The sequence below is a fragment of the Cupressus sempervirens genome, chromosome 6, assembly GCF_028749045.1.
Source record: "Cupressus sempervirens isolate cs-2001-9-10 chromosome 6, ASM2874904v1, whole genome shotgun sequence".
Taxonomy (NCBI): Eukaryota; Viridiplantae; Streptophyta; class Pinopsida; order Cupressales; family Cupressaceae; genus Cupressus; species Cupressus sempervirens.
The window spans coordinates 139,225,631-139,242,560 of record NC_143123.1 but is presented as its reverse complement, the minus strand read 5'-3'; the positions used below and the strand labels follow the sequence as shown (position 1 = coordinate 139,242,560).

Genomic DNA, 16,930 nt, shown 5'->3' with positions numbered 1-16,930 from the left:
TAGCTGCAGGTTCGAACTGGGTTCGAAAATTTCAAAGTGGTTTGCCCAAGTTTGAACCCAGTTCAAACTAGGAGTGCAAAAATCGCACCCTGGTTGAATCAAGTTCGAAGCGGTTTGAACTTTCCTGGCTCCCGAGGGGGTGAGGTACCCATGCAACTTAGTTATTCAATAATACATTAAATTTTAGACTTCAAGAAGTAGAGGATGATGAATTATCTCCGCTAGAAACAAGAAAATTTAGGAGACCCATTCCTTCTATCTGTCCATCCATTCGTCATAATGGTACACCCCCTTTGGCTCCAAATCTTTCTATGGTCCTCCAACTCAAGTTTCATCTCCTCAACCATCTCTAGTAAGAGGGGACTATTGTTCAATTTTCACACATGTTCAAATGGAGGAAAACATACATGCTTATTGCTTTCAAGTAATTCTTAGAAATGCATTAAAGGAAAAGTATTTTATTCATATTGAAATAATATACAATGTTTGTATGATGGAACAAATCATGATAGAAATAAATGCTGAAAGTAATTTTCTCCGACACATCTGATTGTGAGAGTAGTCCCTACGTGCTAATATACACCTATACTCTACTAAAATCAATAACCTAAAAGAAGAGTAAAGGGAGAAAAAGGTCATGGGCACCAGTCATTGCCTGTAATAACTGGTGAAGTGGCGTCCATCTGCAACCACCTTCTTGTTGTTCCGGATCTCGCCCTTTCCATGCTTCCAAACCTTACATTTAGAAAAAAGAATAGGTTAGATCCAATGGATCTAAGCAATGTTGATAGCTCATTTCATCTCACTTTCATCATCCTACACACTATTCATCTCAGTAAAATACAGGCATATATCAGTAGATAGAGAGTACAAATAACAGCAAATAAAAATATTAAAGGGACAATTCATTTTGCTTTGAAACCTTTTACTTAATAAAACTGGTGAAAACAGGACAGTCAGCAGGTAGGATTGGTATGCGTACAAGTAATATCAAATAAAGTATTAAAGGGACAAACTATTCTTAGTTTTTGAAACCTTTTGCTTTAACAAGTGTAAAAGCCATAAAAGCACATCAAGAATTACATGAACAGCTAGAAGAGAGAAGAGTGAGCAAATTAAATGTCATTCTTAGATAAAGACAACGAGCAGGCAGCTATCACAAGTGAGATTGAAAGAAATCCGAGACAAATTTAAGAGCATATATATCTATTCTGATGTGTGACAGCATGGCCAACAATATCTTTTTTGATATCACAGTGTGCATATATAGAACTATAAAATCACAGGTTTGAATTGTTAAAAAAATGCCATTTGATATCAAAAAAGAAAAGGAGAAGTATGCTACAGCAATATACCATTGATGCAATGAATCATGTTCAAAATCTGCAGTGAAATCTTTCATGGCGTAAAAATTCATATACAGCATAGAGACAAAAACATAAAATCTGGTATAAATGATTACTTTCAGCAAAGAAATCACAGTCTCTAGGAGTTCAAACAAATATAGTCAGCATAGAGCTTCATGAATCTTTTGCAAATACAACAATAGATATGGTGTCCAGCTTCATTCATAGCAAGAACCAATGAATAGAGAAATCTGAGATGAATTTCAAACATTCAAACAAGCAAGGAAGAAGAACTCAGTGTGGAATAGCAAGATAATAGATACTTCTTCAAGCAATAAAAGATAACCAGCTGGGGTCGTTTTTGTTCATACCTATGTTCCCCAGGGACCCATACCCGGCCTAAAACCCAATGTTTCGAGGACAGGGACGTCTTGGGGACGGGGGGATGGGTATGAGACGTCCCCCAGCCGTCCCCAAAAAGTGAAAAAATGCAGGGGACATCTTGGAAACTTAGGGATGCCTGAGGGGAAAAAGGGGGATGGCGAGAAGTACCCGGTACAGAAAGGGGACGTCCAGACATCCCCTTTCTGTACCGGGTACTTCTCGCCGTCCCCCTTTTTTGTTTGCATAAAATTAAAAAAGTTTAACATAAAAAAAAAAAAAATTCAAGCCTCCAACTTGGTCGGCCAAGTTGTCCCCACCCCTCCAAATGCCCTAAAAGGCAGTAGAGGCAGAATAGTAGCAGCAGGTTGCTTCATTTTTCTATGTTTTTTTTTTATGTTGAACATGAACATGATTATGATACATTGATACTTATGACTTAATGGCAACCCTCTACCCTTTGGGCCTATAGCTTTGGGCATATTTTGATTTTGATTTTCAGATTTATCATGTTTATTATTATGACATTATGATATTGACAATTGTTAATGTTCATTGTTCAGTGTTCACTGATATTGATTATGCATTTTGACAATTGGGTACTAAAATCGGATATTATTTCCTAGATGGCATTCAAATGTTGTATTTTATGGTTCTATAATGTTTAAATGACATGTATATTTGCAAATTTCAATATATATTTTAAAATTTCCCTATATATATAGCTGTCCCCATTTGCCGTCCCCCCCCCCCCCCCCCAATCCCCAAAATCACCAAAAAAATTTGTCTTCCTGGAAACCCGTCCCGCCGTCTCCTACCGTCCCCATACCGAAAACTTGGGGGAACATAGGTTCATACCCATAAGGTAAATCCACTTTTTTTTTAGCTTCAAGCAAAAGATTAGTTTACAGCTGTCTCATTTTCAGCCGGCTGGAACAAATCCATGACCAAAGGGAAAAGGAGGAAATAGGTGATTTCATAGCAGATCCAAACTGCAAAGAAATCCTCACAAAAAATATGGCACAGATCTGAGATAAACATGGCATCCATATGTATAATATCTTCCAGCAAGGACAAAGGTTGCGAAAATGCCAAGTAAGAGCAAAACACGCAGAAACCCTCATTCAAAACCATAGATCTGAGGCAGTATCACAAATATGCTTCCAATTTAAAACCTGTATGGAAAAATGAAAGATAATAGTTCTCTTATTGCAGGATTTCGGATCCGTGGCATCTTCAAAGGGAAAGAAAAAGTTACCACAGTTAGAAATCTAAAGAAATAACCCAGTCAGCATGTGATTTGTTATACCCATGAAGTAAGAAAGCTCACAAGAAAAGAAGAGGGAAAGATCTCTTACAACTCAGCTGTAGACGTCCACATTTTTCCTTCTTGTTTTCAAGCACATGAAATAAGTTTAGCAGCATCCAGGAAATGCCCAGCAAAGGAGAGAAGACAGCTTTCAAGAGGAGCAGATTTCGACCTCAAATACCAGTCGGCTCAAGGAAAAGGCCTCCATATTTCGTACCATGGACAAATAATCTCCAGGCATCCAAAACCCACATCAAAATATGCAGATTTTGGCCGGATACAACATCAAATCCTCAGTCGGCACCTTAAAAGACCACATATATCTCATGCCAGCAGTCAAAATGCACCTGGCGTCAAATAAGGGCAATGCACAGCAGAATAGCGTCTAAGCAACAGAGAAAAACACAAAAATGGACTCCATGGCGGCTAGGGTTTCATTTTTAACCCTGTCGAGTTTTTCCTTCTGTCAAACTCTCCTTATGCATTCGAAATCCAAATAAGACTATTGCCTTTCATTTTGTTTCAATTCCTCAATTGATTTGAATAGGATTTCGGATCCGTGGCATAATGAGGAGTTCCTTTTTAATTTATTAATATAGACTTATCACATAATGTCTATGTGCTATTATTATTGCATTGCATTCACATGCACATCAAAAATTATTATTATTCTTAAGTTGATAATTTATAATCAACTAAAGGATAATAATAATTTTTGAATGCAATTGAATAATAATAAAAATAAAAAGAAAAAAAAAAACTCATCCTTGACTTTCACTTTTATTTTATTTTTCTTAATTGCCTAGTATTAAAGTTGTAATTATTAGTTTATAATTGATATTCTATAAATCAATTATTTAATAATAACATTCATGCAATTAAGAAAAATAATAAGTCAAGAATCAAAAATGAGTTAAACGAGGAGTTGGTATTTTTTAATGCCAAATTTGAAGGGGCAGTCTCAGTTGATATTTTTAAAAGCCCATTTCAGACTAAGGAGTTTAGAGTGCATTATGGAGTGATTTGTGGCAGTTTGGGGGTCTTTTTTAGACTTTTCTTATGCATGGATGGTAGAACCTCAATTGGAGATATTTAGAGCATGTTTTTGGAGTTTGTAGAGGTTCTTTATAATGAGTTAACTCATTATTTCGACCCAGATTTCCTGTTTTGAGGCAGTTGATATTGTTGTTATATACTTCTCTTATTTTGGAGGAAGGGGTTCATATTTTGAGGGAAGAAGGATGCTTATGTGATTTTGTCCTTAGTGCCTTTTTCTTCATTATTCTGAGCTATTATGCAGATGTATTGTTTTTTGGGCCTTTGATTGAAATAAAGTTTTCATTGGAACCAGTTTTGGAGTGACAGATTTCGTTGTATGCTTCAAAGTGATTGATGTTATTCAAATTGTGTTTTACTGATAGAGCTTTTTGAATTATGTCTTATCTTACATCTTCTTTATCTAATAGTTGTTTCATAAGTTTTGAGTTGTGTTTCCATTATTGAGATATTCGATTGTGATTAGTTTCCTTTTGTATATTTTTAAGTTCATAAACCCTCTCTTAAATTATTGATATAAATTAGTAGATCTTTAAGCAGAGGTTTTTGTGATTAACTGTCAAAACTTTCATTGTGTCTCAGGTATAACAGTGTTTTGCATTATCAATCTTGGTGTATCACCTTATTTTAATCTTTTAAGGTTTTTGTGTTCAAGGTTGTCTTTTTACTCTTTTCCATATAAGTTTTTCACATCTCCGTTAGTACAAGTAAGGTATCAGATATATCATATAGGAACCGGCCTAGAATCCGGAGGTTCAACCAGGTCATAGGTTACCCACAACTTCTAGTTGATCCAATGTTTCTCCAAAATCGCTGCGAGTTTTAGGACGTCAAGCAAAATTTTCAGGGTGCAAATTTTGGAGATAACAGGGACCACTCAACTCATCTTCACTAGTGGCTTTAAACCCCATACCACAGATGGAAACAACATCAATCATCCCCTATGAATAAGGAGTCATGTCACATTTATAAAAATATTTTAATTAGCATATTTCAACATCAAGTTAAAAATATAAAATTTGAATTTAAAACTTAAAATGTAAAACAATCAAATATAAATGAAGTTCAAGTACCTGGCTTCTATAAATGGAATGTTGCAAAAATACCAAAACTTGCAAATTACTCTTTTTCTAGCTTCATGAATCTCCCTATTCCAGACCAAGCTCTCAAGTGAGGGTTGTGCACCAGGAGTGGAACATGATACAAAAAAATTGTCCAACCTAGATTTTCGGACTCTAGGATGAAAGGTAACACCAGTACTACTAGCAGGGGCAGCGCCACTAGCAGTGTAAGGAATAGATCTAGAAGAAGTACAACTAGCAGAAGCACTAGGATGATAGGGGGGAAGGGAAGCACCGTCTCCAACACAGTCTATTGAACCTAAGGGTGTAAAACTAGATACAAAAGCAATTCCAGATGAGCGTGGAAGGGAAGTGGAACCAATCTGAGCTAACTCTACTAATTGTTTTTGGTTTAATTTCTTTTCTTGTTCATATTTCTCTAAGGCAACATAACAAAAACGTTGAACTTTAAGAGTTGCAACTATACAAGGCTCAGCATCATGACCACGTATGTTAGCAATATGTTATTTCAATCTATTTATCCCCCCACTATTAACAACCTTACAAAATAAGCATAAAGTCTATGGTGTACTTTCAGCAATTTTTTTTTAATGCCTTTAGAGAGCTTGGGTTTTTTAGCTAGAGGAGCCATTATGAGTAAGGAAAAATGTCAAGGTTGCTGCAATAAGACATTTTACACCAAAATATTACTATTTAAGAATTGCATTTTATGAAGATCTAAAGTAAAACAAAACCCATAAACATACCAAAAAATTCATCCAAAAAACTACTAAACATAGAGAACAATCATCAAAATCCAAAAAATCAGCTCTTACCTCTTTGAAATGAGATGAGAAGTGTTGAGAAAAGCTCCTATAAACTCCTAGATGATCTAAATGCAAGCATATAGTTGTTCCAATGTCACAAATGCAAGCTTTTCTCCTCTTCCTTTTAGCTGGTTGCAAACAATGGCACACTATTTCTCTTCTTCCTCTCTCTCTCTCTTTCTTTTTCTCACAATAAAGTATTATGAAAGCCCTGTTAGGGTTTTAAGGATAAAAAAGAACCAAAACAAATATTCAAAAAACAAGCAAATTTTATTGTTCTAACTCTACCGAACGTTGATTGCAATGGGCGGGTCGCGACTATCATGACCCACGACTCACACCCTGACTCACGAGTCATGCGAGTCACGCGAGTCACCCTACCTGACCCGCCGAGCCTGAGTCATAGGTCATTTTAACCTAGCAAGCCCTTCTTGACTTGCTGACTCGGGAATAATGTCCATTTAATATTCATCATGAATATACAACTGATATTTACAAAAATTGAAATCAAATAAATGTTGAACGTAAATATCTCACACAATTGACCGTAAGAGTAGTCCCTAAACTACTGATATATGTTCTTACTTTGCCACGATAAATAACATAACAGAAAGAAGAGAGAGGAAAAGGTCATGGGCAATAGTCATTGCCTATAATGACTAGTTGAGTTGCATCCACTTGCTTCCATCCATTCGTTGCCTCGAACTACATCCTATCCATGCATTTGAACCCTGCATTCACAAAAAAAGGTTGTTAGAACCAATGGATCTGAGCAATACCAATGCCTCACCTCGCCTCACATTTGTATTCCTATTACGCTACTCATCTCAGCAAAATAAAAACATATATCAGCAAAAAGGAAAACAACCACAAGCACAATGCTTTATTACTCACATATTTGTTTCCTATGGAGCGCAATATTACAGATAGAAGTACTAAAGGGATGTATTAATTTATGAAACCTTTTGCTTCTATGATAGAGAGCAACTATTTCAGCTTATGTTCAAATATCAGAGTAAGAAAAACAGAAGATTTAAAAGGACATATTAAATTATGAAACGTTTTACTTCTACAACAAAGATATTTCAGATATTTCTATATCAAATAAAGAACGATGTTTTTTAGCCAAGAGTATCCTACAAGTATTAGTCTGCTGAAAAAGAAGTTGGAGATAATAAAAATGAAGTCTGAAAACAGTTGCAACAGCAAGTAATGAGAATCATGCCATCTTATCAAATATAGCCAAAGGGAAAGGTAACATAGAATCTAAAAAGGTTTCTCAAAAATGTATCAAGGCATTGTTTTTCCATCAGATACAAGGTTTGAATCTATAGCGACAAAGAAGTACGTTCCCAGCCATGAAGTAGTCTGAAAAAGGAAAATACAGCTCAAATATTTGAAAATTTGAGAACCTAGCTAAAGATTTTGGTTCATTTCTTATAATTCGCTCACAATTTGAAAGCTTTTGCTCTTAATCATAGTTACCGGATTCGTCCATATACCCCCAGATCCAGATTCGGGTCCGATTTTGGTCCATCCACGCGTGGATCCTCAAGGATCCAGTACATATCCATCCGCGGATCCATACGAATCCACGGTAGGGCCCAACAAAACATGAAAAAAAGTGGGCCCAAGTTGGTTTTTTTATTTATTTATTTATCCTAAAGGCCCTAAACCCTAAAAACGACACTCTAAGTCACAATGCAAGTTCATTTACTCTCTAGTTTGCTCTCTATTTTGCTCTCTCATACTTGCTAGTCTGAAGTAAAGTGTTTGGATTCAAAGAAGATCAGTTGCAGAGCTCCAATTACCTTTCAAAAAGTGTTTAAGGTATGCATTTCAACCATATTCTTGAGTTCTTTCATAGATTATTGATTTATTTTTAGTTTTCTAAATTTTCAAGATTTTGTGTAAGTGTGAAGCATGGTTTTTTTTCATTTTTTTTTTTAGATTGCAAGAATAGAACAATGAGTAGTCAAGGCTCAGTGGGTGGGGATGGGGCTATATCAATGTTGTTGTATGCCCTAAGGGGGCAATGTTCTTGAAGGCAATTGATTGTGATGGGCAAGTGAAAGATGCAGAATTTATTTCATGCATTCTCATTGATGCCATAGAATCAGTGGGTCCTGATAATGTTGTCCAAGTGGTCACGAACAATACAAAAGTTTGCAAGGCTGCAAGGATAATTGTAGAGTCTAGATATGATCATATCTTTTGGACACCATGCACCATCCACTCTCTCAATTTAGTGATGAAAGTAATTGGCACCGAAATAGATTGGGTGAAAAGGATGTATGAGGAAGCTGAAGAGATTCAAATGTTTGTGACAAATCACCACATGTCACAAGCAATTTTTAGGAATTTCTCGGACTTGGAGTTATTGAAGGTAAATTTGTATATTTAATATTTAATTGAATATTATTGGATTCCATAATTATTAATTTTTGTTGTTGTTTACATTAAAATGTTTTAATTTTTAAATGTATTACTAACTTGAGTTTAACATGGTCATAGGTTGTTGAAACACGCTTTGCCTCTCACACAATCGTCTTGAGACGACTTGTGAAGGTAAAAGAAGCATTGAAACATATGGTCATTAGCCCCCAATGGGGTGTTTGGAAGAATTCCAATACAGCAAGGGCCTTAAATGTGAGAAGAATGATACTAGATGAGGATTGGTGGGGTCTTGTGAGTTATGTGTTGGAAATCACCAATCCAATAATGGCAATGCTTTGCTTCGCAGACAGTGATGAGCCATGCCTTGGGGATATTTATGATTCCATGGATAGTATGCTAGAAAAAATTAAAATGGTAAGTTTTACGCTCTTTTACAACAATTTTTTATTTGAGAGATATCTAGATTCTAAAGTTTAAATTGACATATTCACTAATTATAATTATTATTCATATTTCATATCCTAGGTCATACAGAGGAGGGAGAATGATCCTAAGCACACCCTTTACAAGAAGGTGGAAAAAATTGTTCATCATCGATGGAACAAGATGAGCAGACCTTTGCACCTCTTTGCATATGCTCTATCCCCAAGGTACAGTAGTTCTTATCAAATGCTTGTGCTTATTTTATCCAATGTTTGTGCTATTGATATTTGATAGTGTTCAATTGTCTTTTGTTATCCCCAGGTACTATAGTGCAGATGTACTTTTCCTTCCAGGTAGAGTGCCACCATTTAGAGATGCAGAGGTTGCAGATGGGTATAAGAGGGCACTAGCTAAGATATTTCAAGATTCAAAGATTGGGGCAATTGTGAGGAGTGAATTTGTTGCCTTCAACTCAGGTGAGGATTTCCACCCTATTGCCATAGCAGACCGAAGCAGGATGGTTGCCATCAAATGGTGGTACCTTCATGGGCAAGCCTTCATGTACCTCCAACCTCTTGCCATAAAGGTCCTATCCCAAGTAAGTTTGTAAAATTAAGCTTAAGGTTAACACTCTCAATTTCTTGAATTTATTATTTAATTTATTTATCTTGATTGTTGTATTGATAAATTTTTAATTTCTCTTTAGGTTGCCAACTCTTCTGCAACTGAGCGGAATTTGAGTACTTGCTCCTTTATCCAATCAGTCAAATGCAACCAATTGGCTCCATAAAAATCAAAAGACCTTGTGTTCATTTACAACAATTTGCACTTGTTGTCACAGAAGGATCCTAAGTACAAGAAGGGGCCCGAACAGCTTTGGGATGTAGCACCCGAGACTCCTGATTTAGATATGACCATCTAGGATCTTGTTAGATCCACTTTGATTGATGTGGATGATGAGGAGGAGGATTATGAGTTAACAATCCCCTCTACTACTAGTGGTTTGGGTTCCTCTACTGATACAAATGTAGCACTTGTAGCTCATCAGTACCCCTCTGATGCGGATTTTCTTGAAAATCCATTTGATAATTAAATCAAAAACTTTAGTCTTGACTCTTAACTCTTTTATGAGTAAATCATGTTACAAACTTTAAGTTTGATGCTCTATATTTTGAATGTTACAAACTTTCACTTTCAGTAATTCAATGTGAATGTGTTGATTTTCTTTATAATCATGAAAATAGATTAATTATCAATGTCATTGATCAAGTATACTAGATTCATAGATGCATACTATGAAATGATTTAGTTTTAGAATTATGTATGTTTCTCTTATTTTTTAGTATATATATATATATATATATATATATATATATATGCACGAATCCTCCATGAATCATAATTGGGGGGAAAAAAATCCTGAATCCATGGATCTGATTCACGTGCCCGAATCGGATTCATGTCACAAATCAGCAACTAAGCTCTTAATTCATCAAAAAATACTGTAGCAGAGTGATGGAAAACAGAAGAGAGTTCCATTTTCACAAGAGAAAGCAAATGCATTATGCCCAGCAAAAGATAGCCTCAAAATATCAAGATGGTGGAGATCCATATGCACACAAATTGCCATAATCGTAACCATCAAAATGAAACCTCCATTAGAAGAGAAGAGATAATCAGATCAAGGGTTTTGCCAGTAGTAATTCCAGTTTCTTAAAAATCTACATGTTCATCAGAATCACAACCATATTACAATCAAACCCAAATCAAGAATTGCAGCCCACGTGCCAAAAGAAAATGAACACATTTTTTTTATGCAAATGCTGAAAGCGCTTTCCTCGAGAAATGCAACCCACATAAAAGGAGCTACAGATTTAGGCCAAGAGAAATGGGGCACTTGGGGTTTGAACATATTCAAAATTATGGTCAAGAGATAGAGCTATAATATGCAAGGGAACCCATTTCGAGTTTAGTCACAGTAATGGAAACTCCACATTTCAAAAAGCTTAAGATATATAACTCACAGCAACAGAGCTCCAGATTTGGCGTTAGAATGACAGAGATTCACAAAACTTTTGCTCAAAATACATGACCCAAATCGCAGCTGTAGGTGGACAAGCTTCCAAAAAGCAAAAACACCAAATCAAGTGCCATTAAAAATAGAACTCCACCAGTCATGGCATCAACCCACTCAATAGACTCCAAGCAACAGTAAATCAAGCCACGGCTAATGAAAAGAATTTCCCCTACTGGCAACTATAGAAAATGCCCAGATATGATTCCAGAATGTCTAAGTCTTGCTCAAGCAAAATGCCCATATGCGGGCTAAATATACACCAAAAAAAACTCTCAGATTTCAGACCAAAAGGCCAGAAATGAGGCTGCATTTGCTCAAATGAGACCCAGCCATGGCATGAAGAAGACAATTCCATAATGGTGTGCAAAATACCACCAAAACCATGGTGCAAATAACTCCCAGGGGCCATGACTTTGACCCAGTAAATTCCAGATTTCTATCAAGAATGGCGGCATTAGAAATAACCACAAGTTGTGACGGCAAGAAGGATCCAGTCCACAAAAATCCAGAAAACTCTCCTTGGTGCGGCTAGGGATTCCAAACCCTCATTCAATATTTCTTCCTCCAAACTTCATTGCATTCGAATGGTTCCAAAAGACCTATGCTTTTACCTTCATTCATCCCTCAATCACATTGTAAAATCAGCTCGGGTCTGCACCTTGTGTTAAGAACAAAATATGATTCTTTCTTTGTCAGTAAAATAATAATATATGACTTTACCTATTGAAGTCTATGTTACTATTTTAGTTAATTTGTTATTACTATTATTTTATTTGTGTCTAATTTGATTGTAATTGTTATTATTTTAGTTGATATTTATTAAAAATCAACTATATAATAGTAAATATTAAGATGCAATAAAATAACAGTCTCGAGCGAGCTTGATTTAAAAGTCATGGTTATTTTTGGTTGACTAGACATTAAAAGAAGATGTGGCATTTGATTGCCTAAATTGGAGAAGTAGAAGTTCAATTCAAATGGAAAAATAAAGAAACATGTAGTAAAGTGCAGTGATGATCAATTGAGATGCCATGTGTTTTGACTATGATTTTGAGACTTTGAATCTTAAGGGTAACTTTGGAGCTATTTTTGGAGAGATTCTTGGAGATTTTTGACTCATCATTAAATGTTGATCATAGATATTGAATGGAGGCACAGTTTGGAGGATATTTTTGCATGTTTTTGGAAAGTTTTGAGTCCTTTCCTAAGCCTCACTTGTTGTTATGCGAGTTACAATACCAATTTGGGTGGAGAGTGCCGGAGTTTAGATTTTTGATGTATACCTCTTATTTTGACAGAGAAGGGATTCAGATTTTGAAAGGAGAGGGATGCATATGTGTTTTTTTGTGCTTGGCATCTTTTTCTCAAATTTTCTGAGCTATTCATGCAGAGGTATTGTTCTTTGGGCTTTTGATCATAATACAATTTTCATTGGACTCAGCTTTTTGTAGTAAAGATTTGATTGTGTCTTTGGTGATTGATGTTATCTATGTTTTATTCAAAAACCTTTTGGGTAATGTCTCGTTTTATGTCTTCCATGTCTAATATCTGTTATTCATAGTCTTGAGCTGTGTTTCCTTGGTGATATATTTGATTGTGATGTGTTTCCTTTAATAATATGCATTTTTAACCTTCTCTTGAAATATTTATATATATTAACATTTCCTTCAAGGTGTGTCTTGTGCTTATCTGTTGAAAACATTCATTGTCTCATATAATATAGCAGTAATCTGCATTACTGTTCTAGTGTATCACCTTATTTTTCATCATTTTAGATTTTCCATTTACAAGTCTCCCTTTTTACCCCTTTTCCATGCAATTTTTACATCTTTTATTAGTATAGGTAAGGTCATTAGATATATCAAATAGGAACCGGCCTAGAACCTGGAGGTTCAGTCAAATCATAGGTTACCCACAACCTCTGATTCATCCCATGTTAATCCAAAATCGCTAAAGTTTCAGGACATAAGCATTAGAGTGTAAATTTTGGAGATAACAATTATAATGCAAGTAATGTGCTCCAAAATCACCATTTTGCCTAATAAGGTTTTTTAAGTCACTAAAACACACTTTTGGAAGGCAAATACACATTTTAAAACTCGTGCAATTGTTTGGAAAATTGTCACCATGAGCTTTTAGTGAATAACTTAGTGCAAAATGCACTTTTGGAGACCATTTACTTGTTTTTGAAAGACATGCAATTGGGCAAAAACTCACCTCTTTACTTGGGTGAAGTTTTAAAACATGAAAACACATTTTAAAATGCATGTAGTTGGGCCAAAAAATGCCACTTTGGCTTAGGCTGAGTGAAATGGGTTTTTAAATATTACATACACATGCAATTGGGTCCAAAATCGCCACCCAATGCATTTACATGTTATTAAAACATGTATTCAAACTTAAAAAGTCCATTAAGTGGTAGTTTTAAAAGATGTATATGCAATACGTCAGAAAAACCCCATTTAAATGCATTAATATAATTAAAATAAACTTATACATGCAACAACATATGTAAATGGGTTTTGCCACTTACATTGATTTAATAAGTTTTAAATATGCAAATGCATATTAAAAACCCATTTAACACATTAGCATCTATGTCTAGACTGTCTCCCCGACCTTAGGAGTTAAAGCGCAATTTGGACTAGTTTAGAATTGCATATATATATATATGATTATTAAACTGTTTATAGTTTATGTGCATAGAACATTATAAAATTGTACGTTATAATCTCTATTGTAGTTGACTTTGTTGCCCAAATAAGCTAAAGCACTGGTCTTTTTATCATTAAAGTATTGGATTTATATTTGAAGTCAGAAAATCTATAACTTCCTTCTTACAAACCTCAAATCCATTGTTAAAGCCTTATACAAAACATTCAATCGATTCAAACATTCAGCATTCAACTTTATTTTGATCAACTTCAAGAACCTTGCCAGCGAAAGAGCTCCAAAGCTTAAATTCACTATAGAAAAGCCTTGAGCCAAGCAATCAGAGTTTGAGGTGAAGATCTACCCGCCTGGGTGAAGCAGAGCCTAAAGTGCAGGAGAATCAAGGTAATTCTCGTTCATTGGCCAAAATTGATTGTGGAATCCTGTCGAAGAAGTGGCAAGCTCTTGGATTTCCAATCTGTGGTTTTGAGAACCAACACTACCAACATTGAACATTGGGAAAAGTGAACAGACAAATTGATTCAAACAAGGGAGGTCTCTGACAAGCACTCCATTTAATCACCAATATGCATATCCTTGGCAGCATAAGCTTAATTTTTTTCTTATCTATTGTTGTTTGTTTAATATGACAAGGTTCTATTTCTATAATGTATGTCATAGTGTGATGACATTCTAGCTATAGCAAAGTGTTATGAGATTGAAATATTTGAATTTTATGATATTACTTTTTATATTGATTAGAATGTGTTATTGTAAGAATTTGCCTCAAGCTCTGATACCGTTTAAGAATTTTCCTATGGTAAAGCATGAAAATGCCAAGATCAAGAATCTCAATTGATAGCACAAGAGAGTCAAATGAATGATTCAATATTGATCAAATGAATAGATAATTAGATAATTGGATGAGTACATCATAAAAGTGCCTTGTATATAAAGGCAATCAAGATGACTAGGAGTCCTGTGAAGAGATAAGCAACAACTAAGCACATGTCTACCAAGAGTGGATTATCCTCCATTGTGCATGAATATACGTGCAACAATGTGAGGATAAGAATACAAAGGTGTATCTCATAAAGAGATGTAGTAGACAACATGTGATCAATTGAAGTACAAACTACTGTATTATCTACATGAAAACTCATATGAATATGCAAACTCCTAGGTGTCTACATGACATTAAAAATGAAAATGCATTAACCTAAGTGAACTTAAGTGTAAATAGTTAGTACTTATTTACACCAACACCCCCCCTTAAGTGCAACTTAGGGGAATGCACTAAAGCTCACAAACACAAGATAATAATGCAAGATGGGTCCCGGCTACTAGGCCATGTTATGTACCCATGTACAAATGGCAAGTGCAAAATAAATGCAATGCAATCTCTCATAAAGTAGAGAAAGAGGGAAAATCGCATGGGAAAAACCCTCCCCCAAAAAGAGAGAAGTACAATAAGAGAAAATGAGAGAGAAAAAGACCTCATGTGAGGAAAAGATCCCCCTCATAAGAGAGAAGTGGAAGAGAGACCAAGTAGCCCCCCCTCAATGTAGAATGTACACCTATGGTAGATGCTCCAAGCTCAATGTAGAAACTGCTCCATGAGTGTAGAACAACATTCCTCCCCTTAGGAAGAAATAAAACCAAAGGTGTATCAACGAAGCCTTCCCCCTCTATAGAAAGAAACCTCAAAATGTATGGAATCTCTGAAACTTGCTCAGGTGTCCCCATGTCAATACTAAAAAGTACCTCCTCCAAATCATGTGTACTATGCCACTCTGCTGAATAAGACAAGTCAAGATCAATTGAGGATGAATGTAGAACATGAATCAAAGACTCAAGTGTCTCCTCTAAAGAGAAAGTGACCTCCTCCAACCACTATATCAAAGACTGATCAAGTAGAGAATGAAGATGAGGGTCAACATGCTCCCTTGCAACAACTAAAGAAGGATCATCTTCACCAAAGAGAAGATGAATGTCATCACTAATGTTTCCCAAGTCTGCAATATAGGACTCCATAAACAAACCTGCAATGTCTGTCAAGAAGTCATCCCATGGAACTTTGTCTGGAAGACAATAAATATTCTGTTGCACTAAATCACTTGAAACCATAGCTGTGTGAATACAAGAATCATCAGGAACAATAGTACATGTCATCTCAATCGGAGAAGAAGTGGATGGCTCAAGAACTTGATCACATGTGAGAACACCCAAGTTCAAGTAGCCAAAGTTCTCCACAAAATCTGAATCATCACTGGAAATGTGATCAAAATTTGCTGAAAAACTACTATCATCATCATGAGAAAAGCTTGAGAAGTAATATATCCGAGATGCATGATCTACCATCCCTGTAGCAATGACCTCTCTAGTCTCCAAGCCTCTAATAGAAACTGAATCAAGTGTGAATTCCACAGTCCGCTGTGTATCCCCATGATAAGCTGATAGATGGAAAGAAGATTATGACTTAGGTGAGGTACGCACAACACATCTTTGAAGTATCCCTCCCCTTTATCAATAGTGCCTTTCCCAATAACATTCATGAAAGTATGATTGCCCATCAAGATAGGTGTAGTATGACAAGAATCAAATGATGAAAACATAGACTGTGAAGATGCCATAAGATGAGAAGCTTGTGAATCTAGAAGTCATCTCCCTGAATCTTGACTTGAAGTAGGTACTAAGGCTTGACCTTTGCCCATGTGATTCTTTCCTTTACTTGAATGTGAAAAAGAGGATGAAGTAGTCATTCTTGAAGGTAGACAAATTTGACTCTTCTTAAGAAGATTATTTAGTTCATCAATCTCCTTGTAGCCATGATGTTCTTCTTGTCCATTCTTCTTGCAATATGCACAAGTAAGCAACTCCTTCTTGGATGGTTTCCCCTTATTGTTGGAGTTTTCTTGTGTTGAGGAGGTTGAGTGTTCTTTCTCTTGTGATGAATTTTGTTGCCATGATTTATGCTTCTTGTTAGACCATTTTCCTTGATTCCCTTTACTAGCTAGCCACCAATGCTTTAGACTTTGAAGACTTCAGAATCCTCATGCTCATCAAGTTTGATTGTTCTACCATCAACATCTCTGTGAAGGCATCAAATGAAGGCATGGTGTAGGAAGAACCTAAGGTCAACTTATGAGTGTTGAAGCTGGAAACAAATGATGCATACTCTGGAGGAAGTTTGCTCATCAAATTGTGGATCAAGTTTTCATCCTCTATGGTAATTCCACAATCCTTAACCCTTGACCTTAGCTCATGTGCCTCAGTGATGTAGTCTTGAATTGTGTCAAAATCCTAATGTTCCAATCTCATGAGATTTTAATCAAGTTCAAAACCCCTAGATTTGTCTACTTTTGCATACAAGCTAGCAAACTTATCCCATGCTTCCTTTA

The 16,930-nt window shown here is 35.7% G+C and overlaps 1 long non-coding RNA gene across 1 annotated transcript in view; it reads right to left on the bottom strand.

Moving 5' to 3' along the window:
* Positions 1-442: 442 nt before the first annotated feature.
* LOC149551619 (uncharacterized) overlaps positions 443-16,930 on the bottom strand; it is a 69,331-nt gene continuing 52,843 nt past the window's right edge. Inside the window, exons 2-3 of the long non-coding RNA XR_016352780.1 lie at positions 6,631-6,711; positions 443-735 (exon numbers count right to left, since the gene is read on the bottom strand). This is a non-coding gene — a long non-coding RNA (uncharacterized LOC149551619). The remainder of the gene's footprint in view (positions 736-6,630; positions 6,712-16,930) is intronic.